General features: G+C 37.7%; 1 pseudogene; it reads right to left on the bottom strand.

Moving 5' to 3' along the window:
* Positions 1–3099: 3099 nt before the first annotated feature.
* Positions 3100–12408, bottom strand: LOC114103763 (septin-7-like; annotated as a pseudogene).
* Positions 12409–13607: the final 1199 nt, after the last annotated feature.

Raw genomic sequence — 13607 nt, 5'->3', positions numbered from 1 at the left:
CCCGTATATTTCTCCCCCTTAGGTGATCAGCCAATGTTTTACATGTAATGTCCTCTGCTTCTTATAGGATTTTTCTTCAACAGAAAAGATGGCTTAAAATGTTAACCAGACTTGGTTTTCATGGGTAACCTAAGTTTAAAATGTGTAAGTCGGATTTAATATAAATGGGATAAACATTGATAAATGTGTTTCAATAAATTGTCAGTCACTGGGAAGACAGTTTGAGATTATTTTATTTCTGGTCTTCACTAAAAGCAAGATGATTAAGGGTTGAAATTCTACTTTCATGTATTGTTCTACATGCAAGGAAAAAAAAAACAAGCTAGTTTCAGTTAAAAGAAAAAACTAAAGAAAACCAAGTATTTCATCTTCTTAAATTGGAAAAATTTGCCTAAATTGAGAAATTTCATATGGGTGTTATTTGTGTAAATTTTTTTTTAAAGAGAGAGAGAGAGAGAGAATTTTAACATTTATTTTTTAGTTTTCGGCAGACACAACATCTTTGTTTGTATGTGGTGCTGAGGATCGAACCTGGGCCGCACGCATGCCAGGCGAGCGCGCTACTGCTTGAGCCACATCCCCAGCCCCTATTTGTGTAAATTAAATAAAAAAGAGGTCAACAGCTAGGAAAGAGACATGAGAAGGTTTTAGGTATGAAAATATATTTAGTAAAAGGATAAAGAAAATATTTCTGGGTAAAAAGTCTTTGGGTGGTAAAGTTGTAATACATCTAGTTAAGAGATAAGAGGGTCTGAGTAAATGATCAAGAGCATATATATAAGTGAAGGGTAAATTTCAAAAAGTTTGTGTGTAACTAATTTGGTTCTAGTAGCACAATCATTTAAAGCCATTCAAGCTTTTCCCCCTAAGGTCAAATATTAATGTACTGCTATAAGCCATATTTTAATGTAATGTGTTAATATAACAAGGATTTCTTAAGATACACACTTGCTCTTATCTATCAAAGATAATCTCTTGTATCTTTTACATTTTTTCTTTGTAATAACTCGTCTTAAGAAATTAGGGTGTGTACAACTCTGGTTTAAACAACAACTATTATTTTAGAATATTGCACTACATTACAGCATCCAAATTTTTCTTTAAATGCTAAACTTGGTTAATATAAAAACATCAATGTAATTATGATGCAATTACTGACTTATTTTAATACTAAATATATTTTTTTTCTTCCAGGTACACAGTCTTTAAAGTATGAGGTTTAAAAGAGCATTTTATCAAACGGGTATTCTCCAACTAGAGTTGTCAGTAATGGTAATTTTAGACATTTAAAAATAACGAATTTAATTGGGGATTAATTTATATCATTGAATCTTCTGTTACTGGACCTGTTATCAATAAGAGATATGTAAAATTTCATGTTACTTTTTATACTGTGGTTAAAAAAGTTAACCATATTTTAAAAAGATAATGAGAGCCTGATCTGTTTAAAGGTTAATATTGTGAAACATGAAAGCAATTTGCCACTTTTTCCACAAAGAGAGCTTAAAAGGTCTCTTAACTTTTGTTTGATTCATGTTTCAGATGTAATGCTATATTATGCTAGCTAATACTCATATAGCCTCAGGAAACAATATATGTAAACTTTGTAAAAGAAAGAGGCAGGGATCAGCTTCAGAAATAGAACAATTTACCAAAGATTTGCCAAGAGCCCTGCCTCATGGGAATTAGGACTCTGCCTCTCACCTTATTCCATATTAAGATAATTTCAAAGTAGATAGGCTTAAGCTCATTTAAAGTTGTGTTCAAAGAATAAATTTTTATTGTAAAGTTAACTGTGATCCCAAAATAAACAAGGGACGTAATACAAAATTACATACGATTTTGGTAAATTAAAGAAGGTATTTAAGATTGTAAGAGAGTTTTTTGTTGTTGTTGTTTGTTTTTTTTACATGACAATATTGTTTATTATGTGAATTTTTTACAATACAACAAAAAATACAGAAATGCAATATATGGATACAATTAGATGCAGAATGGTGACTTTTTTTTTCTTTAAGAGGCCATGATGCCCATTTCTAATAAAATAAAGAGACTGCATATAGGTAGAAACAGGTTGGTCATTAGCTTCACAATTTGCCTAGAAATGATCTATAAATGCATTTCCCCCCTGCTACTTACCATAAAATGTTAAAAGGGAGTTAAAGGAAAATTTCCTTGTTGGCTCCTACCATATGAAAGATGCTATATTCTATTTTAGCAGGGCAAATATATGGAAAATAACTAAATTAAATGTTATTACAAAAATGAAGCAGTAATGAGATTCTGGCTAAAGAAGGCACTAAATGAGAATAATTCATACTTAAAGAATCCAGAACAGACAAAAAAGAGGGTGTTATAAAAAAGCTCTAGGTGCACTGTAAGCATATAGGGTTTTTTTTCCCATGTATATTTTTAAACAATGAAAGTGTCAAAAAATAGGGTCAACTGTGTTAGACTAAATTACATTATTGACGGGCTGGGGATGTGGCTCAAGTGGTAGCATGCTCACCTGGCATGTGTGCGGCCCGGGTTCGATCCTCAGCACCACATACAAACAAATATGTTGTGTCCGCCGAAAACTAAAAAATAAATATTAAAATTCTCTCTCTGTCTCTCTCTCTTTCTAAATAAATAAATAAATAAATTACATTATTGTATAGGCTGCACTGAATGGAACCTTTATATTATAATTATCATAGAGAAGCATAGTTTGCATCATATTATATCAATTTATCCTTGATGAAAACCTTCCAGAGTCCTTTTATTTTGGAATATCCTGTAAACAATCAAACTATCAGAATATGATTGTACAACAGTAAAATGTTCTCTTGGATTAAATTGAAGACATCTTTTTAATAAAAATTTTTTTAAAAATGTAGAAAGATACTTAGAGCTGTTACTTTCTAAGTATACAACATCCTAGACAATTCAAGATATCTTAATCTCCATCAAGAACAAAAACAAAAATAATTTTTATCATGCTGTTAAATCCATCATTATGGATAACACTGGTGCAAATTGGTTAAACAGATCCAACAAACACTGATGTCCAAGCTGGCATATTGGCAACTAATATGTAACTGGTGGTCAATAGAGAATTTAAAAGATCTTCCCTTTCCTCTTGTTTTTTTTTTCCCCAAGGTCTTCGAAGAGTTCTGTTGTCCTAAAATATGTTGTTGAGCTTCCCAGTTTGCTTTGTCCTCCTGAAACTGATGACATTTTTCTTCTAATTCCTTATGCTGGGCTTCTAAATTCTTTTTCATTTGCTCATGGCATCGCTGCAGCTCAGCTTCAGAGTCCTTCAATTTTTTTTAACTTTTTCTTTGACCTTCATTTCAAACACCTGCTCCATCTTCATTTCCATCTTCTTTATCTTGGCCACATGCGCTCTCCTTTCTTCTTCCATTTGTGCCAGAGGGCTCTTTGTAAGCTGCCCTTTATTCTTATTGTTATGAACTCCATTATAAGTCACAGCTGCCAGCTTTCTGCTTCTGTAGTTCTCATAGTGTACATTATTAGTAAAATCTTTGAAGTCCTGCATGTGTGTTCTTATCAACATATTTCTTAGAATTGTAAAATCACAATGTTCACCATTTGTAAGTTCACCCACACCCTGACCCTTGCCATTAACTTCAATGATAGTATTACTACCTACCACAGCAAGAGGTAAATGGTCCTTTATCTTTTTAACCAGCTTATTTTCTTCTTCATTTTCCATTTCTGGAAATTCATATATTTTAATTTTATGTTCTTGAATTACTTTCATTATCTGTTTTTTAAACTGTTGGCATTCCTCCGGTGTGAGTGTGTCTGTGTTGGCAATAAGTGGGATGATATTCGCTTTTCATGCAAATGCTTCATAAACTCAATGTCCAATGGTTTAAGTCCATGTCCTGAAGGAGCAAGGAAGTATAAACAACACTGCACTCTGTTATCAGGCATCTGATGTCTGTTCACTCGAGATTCTGTGTTTAGGTAATCCTCAAATTTACTATCAATGTAGTCAATAACGGGCTGCCAGCAATTACTATTATCCACTGAATCTCCAAATCCTGGGGTATCAACTATTGTGAACAGCAACTGAACACCACCTTCTTTGATTGGTTTGTTCCACCTGCACAGTCTTTTTTATTCTATGGTAAGGACCTGGATACTCTGGAGAATACTCTGTGAGGAATAATGAGTTGATTCATGTTGATTTTCCCAGTCCATATTCACCTACCACCATAAGTGTGAATTCAAATCCTCTCTTCACTGATTTTCTATAAACTTGATTTGGGAGATTGGCAAATCCCACGTAGCCTTCATGGTTTTTTGGTTGAGCTCCTCCATGGATGTAGATAGTCGGGCTTCTTTATTTGCTTCCTCATCAGTGCCTCTAAGGCTTACTGCATTACGTTTTTCTGTGAAAATCCTGGAGACATTAAGGAGTGGTCGGTGGGGTACAAGGGTGGGGTCTTGCTCAGATTCTGTAAGAGAGTTTTTTTAAAAAAATAAAACTTATAAAGAATTTCACAATTAATTGAGTTCACAAATTAATGGGTCTTTTAGGGGCTAATTAGATTTCACATATACCTTAGTGCTATTAGAGATTATGTTTCTTGGTTCAAAATTATTATACAAATTGAATATGTAAAAACTCTTGTTGACTTCATTTTGTCTTTTCCTTGTAAAAATTTACAACTGTTGCCTGTTAGTATTTCACACAAGTACTACTTTTAACAGAACAACCTGAGTTAATTTAAGACAATTAGTTATCTCCTACAGGAAAGATAGAATAACAAGCTGACTTCTAGTACTGATAAAAGCACATCACTCCCATTTCAAGAATGGTGGAACTGGCCTGCTAGATGCTTAAAATCCAAACCTGGAGACCAAAATGAAGGAAGTAAAAGGGCCGAGGAAAACTCAGCCAATATTTTGACTGTTGCCCTCTAAGGTCAGCTGGAACTCTGGGAATAATGGAACTTCTCTAAATGTCCTGCAAGTCTGGGGAGTTCCCTGACCACTCAATCAGGGGTATCATGGAGACCCTGGAAAGCAGGAGGTCAACCTATTCACATTCTGCAAAAAGGAGGGTCATTGGAAAAGGATATGTCCCTGATGCTTCCAAGGGAAGCCACATATGGTTGGCAAGGCCCTGACCATCCTGGCAGATGGCACAACTGGTAGAGGAAAGCTTAAAGACTCAGGAAGCTTCTCACAAGTTCCTAAAAATAATTCCTGATGAATCTTAACAGCAAATTAGAAAAATCAATTTTTGACCAAATTGGTCTTAAACACCTGACAGGAAAATATAACCAAAACACAGCCACAATTGGACATAAAAAGAGAGAGAGAGAGAGAGAGAGAGAGAGAGAGAGAGAGAGAGAGAGAGAAAGAGAGAGAAAAGAAAAAAGAATTAAAAAAAAAACTTTTAAAAAAATAACTTATCATGTAAACTTGTTTTAGTCTCCCAAAAGTTAGTAAAACTGGAAGGTGATTAAAAAATGTTCTTATGTCTAATAAGTATAACAAAAGATACTGTCAGAGTCACAAGTTTGTTCTGAGTCAATTTGAGACCTAAGAATTTTCCTAAATCTGTTTTTCACTGGTTTGATTATCTAACTCTGATATTTATTCCTCCAATTAGTCTATAGAACAGAATTTGACACATGGAAGCACTAACGAATTATACCCCAAAACTCTCTATGATGCTGAAAGAGGTATTTTTCCTTCTTCTTCCTTTTTAAATTTTTTATTCTAATTTGTTCTATAAGACAGCAGAATGCATTACAATTCATATTACCCATTAGAAAACTGATGCCCTTGGTTGTTTTCACTATAGCTCAGGGTGGCACTTGTGCCATTTTCCAGACTAAATGGTGTGTTTACATTCCTGACCAGTCTGACAATGTAACTAAAATCCTTAAAGATGTAATTTTCAAGTAGATGCTATAGTTTTGCCTGTTTCATCATGGGGTCCACTTTTCTTTAAAATTTTTTTTATATTATATATTTTTAATTGCAGATGAACCCACACTATCTTTATTTATTTTTATGTGGTGCTGAGTATTGAACCCAGTGCCTCATGAAGCAAAGGCAAGCACTTTACCACTGAGCTACAGCCCCAACCCCATGGGGTCCTCTTTGGAGATCATGGTTTTCTGACATTTTCTGGTGGAAGAAACTGCTGATATCCATAGTCATTATCATATCATTGGTGAATTTTGATGTTGCTATGTTTATTGTTGTATCAGTCTTTCTCCAATACTTATGTCTTCTTGGTTTGTTCATATGACATCTGCCTCCCAGATGGCTTTACAATCTGTTTCTACTAAGCCAGAGAATTACTATGGCCCCTTGGATAGATCTTACTCATAATCTGAAGCATTTCACTGACAAATTGGAGCAAACATTGGAGATACCTCCTCTATAGTCCTATGCCCCTAATCAGCAAGAAATAGCTATTGATTTGACTTCACCCTTTATTCTTTGGATGATTAAGGGTCTCCAGTTTTCGAGGGCTGGGGAATGTTAGTAGCAGTGAAATGCAGGCAAGGTCCAAGTGTTCTTTAAACTACTTTATGGTTCTTCTTTAAATTTCTTCTATAGTAAACAAGAAAGCAAAGTTTGGTAGTTAATTTGTAGAAAATAAACAGAAGAAAAAGGAGCTAATTGGGAAATATGTGAAGAATAAAGAATCAATGGACTAACCTTGATAAGGTCCATTGATGTTGACATGAAGCTAGGAAAAAATTATGGCTAAAGGTGTGTCCATTTATCTGGGAAGGAAGATTCCTTTCATAGATTAGGTGCACTAAGGTAACTTCTTACCAGCTACTGACTGCAGTGCCCACATTAACATGGGACTGACTTGTAGATGAAGCCCCCTAAATATGATGGCCACCATGACAATTCTGGAGAGGACCAACTAAGGTGAAAAACTCCACTGCCTGACATGAAGGAGGAGTTGAACACCTGATTGGCAAAGAGTACAGAGGTGGTCTCCAGTTCTCCTGTTAAACATCAAACAGTAATAAAGTTGGGGAGGGGCAGCATTGTCTTCTTTTTCAGTCTTTGCCTGAAGAGGACCCACACTCTTTCTTCAGAGTGTTTTTTTCTTAAGCCTCACTTTTCTTTTAAGTTAATTTTTACTTCTAATAAGTTTGCTTGCATGAGTTTTGGTGTGTGACTTTAAATCTTCTTTTGTCAAAACACAAGAACTGAGGTTTGGAATTTCAACTCCCTGCTTTCCTATCACAGAGGGAGGTTTTTTTTGTTGTTGTTGTTGAGTTGTTTTTTTTTTTTTTGTGTGTGTGTGTGTGTGTGTGAATCCCTTTCATGAACCCCTTTGGGAAAAGAGCATTATGTGCCTTACAACCACTAGATGTCCCCTTACCCTCCAGAGATATCTTTAGTCCACAGGGCAGTGATATAAGCAAAAAACATGCATTTTTTTTTTCTTTCATCGTGGGTTTTTCATAATTAGGAGTTTATAGTGATGAGAGAAGATGAGTAACACCCTTAAATCTGAATTCTCCTGGGTTTCTAACACAGGGCAAACTGGGACTCCTAGCACTTTGCCAATGGAAACCAGAAATAAATTTGACAAAATTGGATGGAGAGATGCAGGTTTTCTGGACCATATTGAAGCTCAAAATTAGGTGACATCCCTGGTAACATGAACAGTTTACTCTGGTGTGTGCACCTGAGTTCTGTTTTTGTTTATGTTTGTCCTCATTCAGATGGGAGCTTCACTCTCTACAGTATTGCTTGGTTCACCAGTAGCCTGAATACTGAAAAATTCGAATAAGTTTAGCCCACAGACACTCAAGAAAAAGTGCCTAATGTTTTTCTGCTGCCAGGCCTGACCTCAATACAAACTTCCTGATGGACAATCCTGGCCACCAGAGTGAAGTAATATGTATACATTTTACAGCTTGATAGATTTTGCAAAAGGGAAAGAAAATGGACAGAAGTTTCTTATGTTCAGGCTTTCTTTGCCTATAGAGAAACCCAAAATATGCCAACAATATAAATTAGAATCAACTGTAGTCACTACCTAGAAAGGTGAAGACCTTAAGGAATCGCCTACTGAGATAAAGGAATCAAGGCCCCCCCAAACCTCCATCCCCTGCTAATATTCATCAGCAGCCCTCCTGTTCTTCATACCTTGGCCCTCCTTCATCTGTCCCCAAAGAGAGATCAAATATACTATCCCTCTAGGAGATGCCATGGGGAGAATTGGGACAGTTAAAGTACATAACTCTTTCTCCCTCCAAGACTTAAAATAGATCAAGATGGATTTGAGGAGATTTTTGGAGGATCCAGATAAATATATTGAGGTATTTCAGAACTCATGCCAGGTGTTTGACCTCACCTGGAAAGATATCATGCTATTACTTAAACAAACTTTAACCTTTAAGGAGAAAGAGGCTACCCTAAAAGCAGCTGAACAATTTGCACATGCCTCAGCGGCACAAACTAGAAGCAAACCTGATTATCTATCTGGAGGACAGGCAGTTCTCAGAAACACTCTTGATTGGGATCTGAATGATGAGCAAGATGCCTGGAAAATTAGACATTTCCAGATGTTAATCCTTGAGGCCTTCAAGAGAATCAAGCAAAAGCCCATTAACTATTCCAAGGTATCTCAGATTATACAAGGCCTTTGGGAATGTCCTACTATTTTCAAGGAGAAACTCAGGGAGGCAATGAGAAAACACACCACCGTGGATCCTGAATCCACAGAGGGCTTCCTATTTTAAAGAAGAAATTTATCATTCAGTTAGCACCCAATAGTCATTGGAAATTACAAACATTGGCATATGGCCCTGATCAATCCTTAGATTATATCCTCTGGCTTTCAACTTCCATTTTTTATAATAGAGACCAAGAAGAAAAGAAGGAAAGAAAGAATAAAGACAGAAAAAAGACTGAAGTGCTGGTTTTGGCCCGAAAAGGAGTAATCTTCCTAGGTGAGAAAAGAGGAAAATGAAATGTGCCTCGAGCCACAAAGGGACTTGTTTCCATTGTGGAGAAGAGAGAGACTTTTCAAACCAGGAATGCCCACAAGCCAAATAGCCACCTCTGGAGCCCTTCCCTAAAAGTCAAGGCAATCATTGGTGTAGTGACTGTCCTCAAGTGCATAGTCCTCGAGGCCAGATTCCTCCACACAGGCCTCATGGGGCCCAGGGTTGATTCTAATGGCTCACAAAACTCCTGTCACCATGCATGAGTCCAGGATATGCTTCTCCATAGGGAGACAGAGGTCAGTTTTCTCTTAGTCACTGGCACCAGTTTTTCTGTAATTACCTCTTATCTTGGACCTCTTTCCTCTGATACTATAATGGTGCAAGGGGTATCTGGATGGCCTATTACTGGAAAGTTTACTCCCCCACTGAGTTGTGGGTGGGATGGGATGATGTTTTCTCATAAATTTCTGATGACCCCAGAGTGCCCTACCCCTTTTATGGGGAGAAATTTACTTTCAAAACTTCAGGCTTCCATCACGGGGAAGTTGGGACCACTAGGACCATTATGTCGACCTCTATTAGAATGTGATATAAACCCTAAAGTATGAGCCACTCAAGGGAAAATTGGACGGGTGAAAAGTGCAGTCCCAATTTAAATAATCTTAAAGAATCCCTCTCTCTTTTCACATAAGAGATAATACCCCTATGTCCAGAGGCAATAAAGGGCTTATTAAAGATCATTTGGGGGTAGGGGGTAGGGTTGTGACTCAGTGGTAGAGTGCTTGCTTAGCATGCATGAGGCCCTGGGTTCAATCCCCAGCACCACATAAAACAAACAAACAAACAAACAAAAACTAAAAAAAATAAAAATAACGGTATTGTGTCCATCTACAACTAAAAATATTTTTTAAAAATTCATTCAGAACCTCAAACAGCAGAAACTTTTAGTGTCCTGTAACAGCCCAGGCAATACACCCATTTTAGGAGTTCAAAAGCCAAATGGGGAATGGCACCTAGTCCAGAACCTTATAATAATTAATGAAGTAACCATTCACTTCCATCCTGTAGTTCCCAATCCATATACTCTGTTATCTGCGATTCCAGCTGCTGCTGCTTGGTTTACCATGTTAGATTTAAAATATGTCTTTTTCTGTACACCTCTAGACTCCCAATCACAATATCTATTTGCCTTTGAGGAACCAGATAGTGGATTTCAATTAACCTGGAGAGTGTTGCCTCAAGGATTTAGAGATAGCCCTCACTTGTTCAGACAAATCTTAGCTAAGGACTTAGCAGAATTCGGAGATAAAACATCTGTAATTATTCTCCAATATATGACATTCTTTCATGTGCCACCACCCAGGAAGAATGTCGAAAGGCCACTACAGAACTCCTAAACTTCTTTGTTACTGGTTATAACGTCTCAAAGAAGAAAGCTCAGTTATGCCAACAACAGTTTCAATATTTAGGATTACAGCTGTCTCAAGGAATCCACAAGCTAGGACAGGAAAGATTATATCCTCTACCGCTGACAGTAAGGCAACTTAGAGGCTTCTTAGGGATAACTGGAAACTGCAGGCTTTGAATTCCTGGGTATGGGGAATTAGTTAAGCCTCTTTAGAGCCTCATTCAATAAACTCTATACCAAGAAACAACTGCCCTGATATGGGAACCAGAAAATATTAAAGCCTTTAAGGCATTAAAATGGAACTTACTTCAAGCCCCTGCCCTCAGTTAATCTATTGAACAAAAATTTAACCTGTTGTACAATAGGTTAACCCTCAGTTAACCTATTGAACAAAAATTTAACCTGTTGTACAGTAGGTTAACCCTCAGTTAACCTATTGAACAAAAATTTAACCAGGAATAGCCCTGGGAGTGATCACACAAAAGAGTGGACCCACTCAACAGCCAATAGGAGCTTGACAGGGAATAGCCCTGGGAGTGATCACACAAAAGAGTGGACCCACTCTCAGTAAGGAGCTTGACAGTGTCTCAAGGCTGGCCCCACTGTTTGCAGGAGGTTGAAGCAGTAGTCCCTGCTGGTCCCTGAGACAGTCAAAATCACCCTGGGAAGAGATCTCATTGTCTACACCCCCAATGATCTCTAGGGGATTTTAAATACAAAAGGGGGACTATGACTCTCTGACAGTCACCTTCTAAAATACCAGACTTTACTTCTAGAAGGACCTGTAACTCAAGGACTTGCTCTAATTTAAACACAGCTACTTTTCCTCCTAGAAATGTTGGAGGGGAATCCTGAACGTAACTGCCCACAAGTCCTAGCTGTAAATTGCTTAGTTTGAGGAGAACTTCAGAGCCGTCCAATGTCTAATCCAGACCTCACCATCTTCACAGAAGGGGGTTTCTTTATGGAACAAGGATAACACAAGGCTGGATAAGCTGTGGTCACTTTACATGATACCTTAGAGGGACAATCTTTGTCCTCTGTTGCAAGCACACAGCTTGTAGAATTGATAGCCCTAATGAGAGCACTGGAGCTAGGAAATAGAGAATTAACGTTTACACTGACTCTAAATTCTTACCTACTCCTGTATGCACATACAGAGATTTGGAAAGAGAGAGGATTTCAAACTACAGGGGGAATGTCCATAAATATCTATGAGCAAATCTTAAAAAACTGTTAGAAGCTGTTCATTTCCCCAAAGAGGTAGCAGTAATCTACTGTCAGGGACATCAAAAGGGAATAGATGACATAGCAGAAGGCAATAGAGGATCAGATTAACATGCCAAAGAGGCTTCTAAGTGGCCTTTGCAGCAAACAACATTAACCCTGTGAGTATGGACAGGCCCTCCCCCAGAGATAAGACCTAAATACACCCAGAAGGAGACACACCAGGCCTTATCTAGAGGAGGTATTCTCTTACATTCTGGGTGGATTCAGATGAAGATAACAAACTCTACTTACCTGCTAACTCTTGCAATGGAAGATATTACACACCCCACACCAATCTTTCCATTTAGGAGAAAAAACACTCTAAAATTAACTCAAGAGATATTTGAGGGGAAGAAACATTTCAAAGACAATCTGTTAGCACAAAAGGACAGAGCAGGGTACAAACTTCACACGTCCTCAGAGCCTTTATTCAGCAATAGAATTACACCTCGATGGACCCAATTTTCCTGGTGGAAAATGAACCACTGGCCATAGCAGGAGTCTGTGCTTATATAGGTTACACTGAGAGGCGACTTAATTACAGAGCGTGTCAGTTTGGGCACTCAGGAATTTGGGATTTGGGGCTAAGGGTATAGCTCAGTTGGTAGAGTGCTTGCCTCACATGCACAGGCCCTGGGTTGAATTTGAGAAAAAGGAATTTGAGATTTGTTTTTACTAGACCAGATGGAGAATCTGGAGTCAGCAATCAGTATCTGGGAAGGGTTTATTTTGGGGAAAGAATCAATGTTTTGGCCTCCTCCCAGAGACTGTCATTCTTGATAGATATCTCCTCCCCAGGGTTTGTTTCATCAATGGGGAAGAATGTATTGGGAATGGATCAATGTTATCAGTGTATCCTTCCTCAATCCCTCTTCCCAGGCCACATTATTTTGGGGTTTGTCATTTTCCATATCTAACACAATCCACCAAATCTTCAAAGCTTGTAAGACATGTCAGAGAAATAACTTGCTTAATTCTGCCAAGAAGCCCCCAGGTTTACAAAATAAGTCAGTTTCCTGGGGAGGACTGGCAATTTGATTTGATTCATATGCATAAGAGTGGTAGGTTCTGATATTTATTGGTTATGGTAGAAACCTTTATTGAGTGGACTGAGACCTATCCCTCCCAATCAGAAGTAGTCAAAGACTTATTACAGGAAATAATTCCCCTATTTGGAATGTCTCACATCCTCCAGAGTGACAATGGAGCAGTTTTCAAGGCAGCTGTCACTAGGGAATATCCAAAGTCCTAGGCACAAAATACCATCACGGACTCCAGTCTTCAGGAAGGGTATAAAAATCTTATGATATCGTAAAGAGGCATTGAGAAAACTCACTCAAGAAGTCCACTACCCATGGCCTAAGGTGCTTCTCCTGACCCTACTCAGAGTCAAGAACAACCCCAAAACACTAGGGCTTAGCCCATTTGAGCTCTTATATGGGAGATCATTCCCAAAGAATTATATTCTTAAAGGTCAGGAAACTGCAGATCTAGTGGCTCATATTCACAAAGCTGGCCAAGTTTCAAGCTGAAATCTGTAGATATCCCATATCTGAGCCAATTACTGCTCCACCTTTTTATGAGCCTGGGGACCTAGTTATGATCAAGAACATACCTGCAAATCCCCCAAATTTATACCATATTTGTAAAGGACATTTTCCTGTAATCTTATCTACCCCCTCTGCAGTGAAAGTGCTGGGACAGGAAAACTGGATCCAGCACTCTCAGGTTAAAACCTGCCATCCTGAATCAATTCCAAAGAAATTTCTCCTTCCCAAGGAACTGAGGAACAATATTCCTGCACTCCAATAGAAGACCTGAAATATCTCTTCCACAGAGACAATGGTGATATATAAACATTTTTTCCTCTCTTTATTATTGTAGACAGATCCACTGAAATTGAGCCAACAGTATGCCACTAGGTTACAAAAAGATAACTGTTGCATATGTGTACTATTACCCCTTTCCAGCAC

The sequence above is a fragment of the Marmota flaviventris genome, chromosome 10, assembly GCF_047511675.1.
Source record: "Marmota flaviventris isolate mMarFla1 chromosome 10, mMarFla1.hap1, whole genome shotgun sequence".
In the NCBI taxonomy this organism is placed as follows: domain Eukaryota; kingdom Metazoa; phylum Chordata; class Mammalia; order Rodentia; family Sciuridae; genus Marmota; species Marmota flaviventris.
This window is presented reverse-complemented; position numbering and strand designations above follow the sequence as displayed.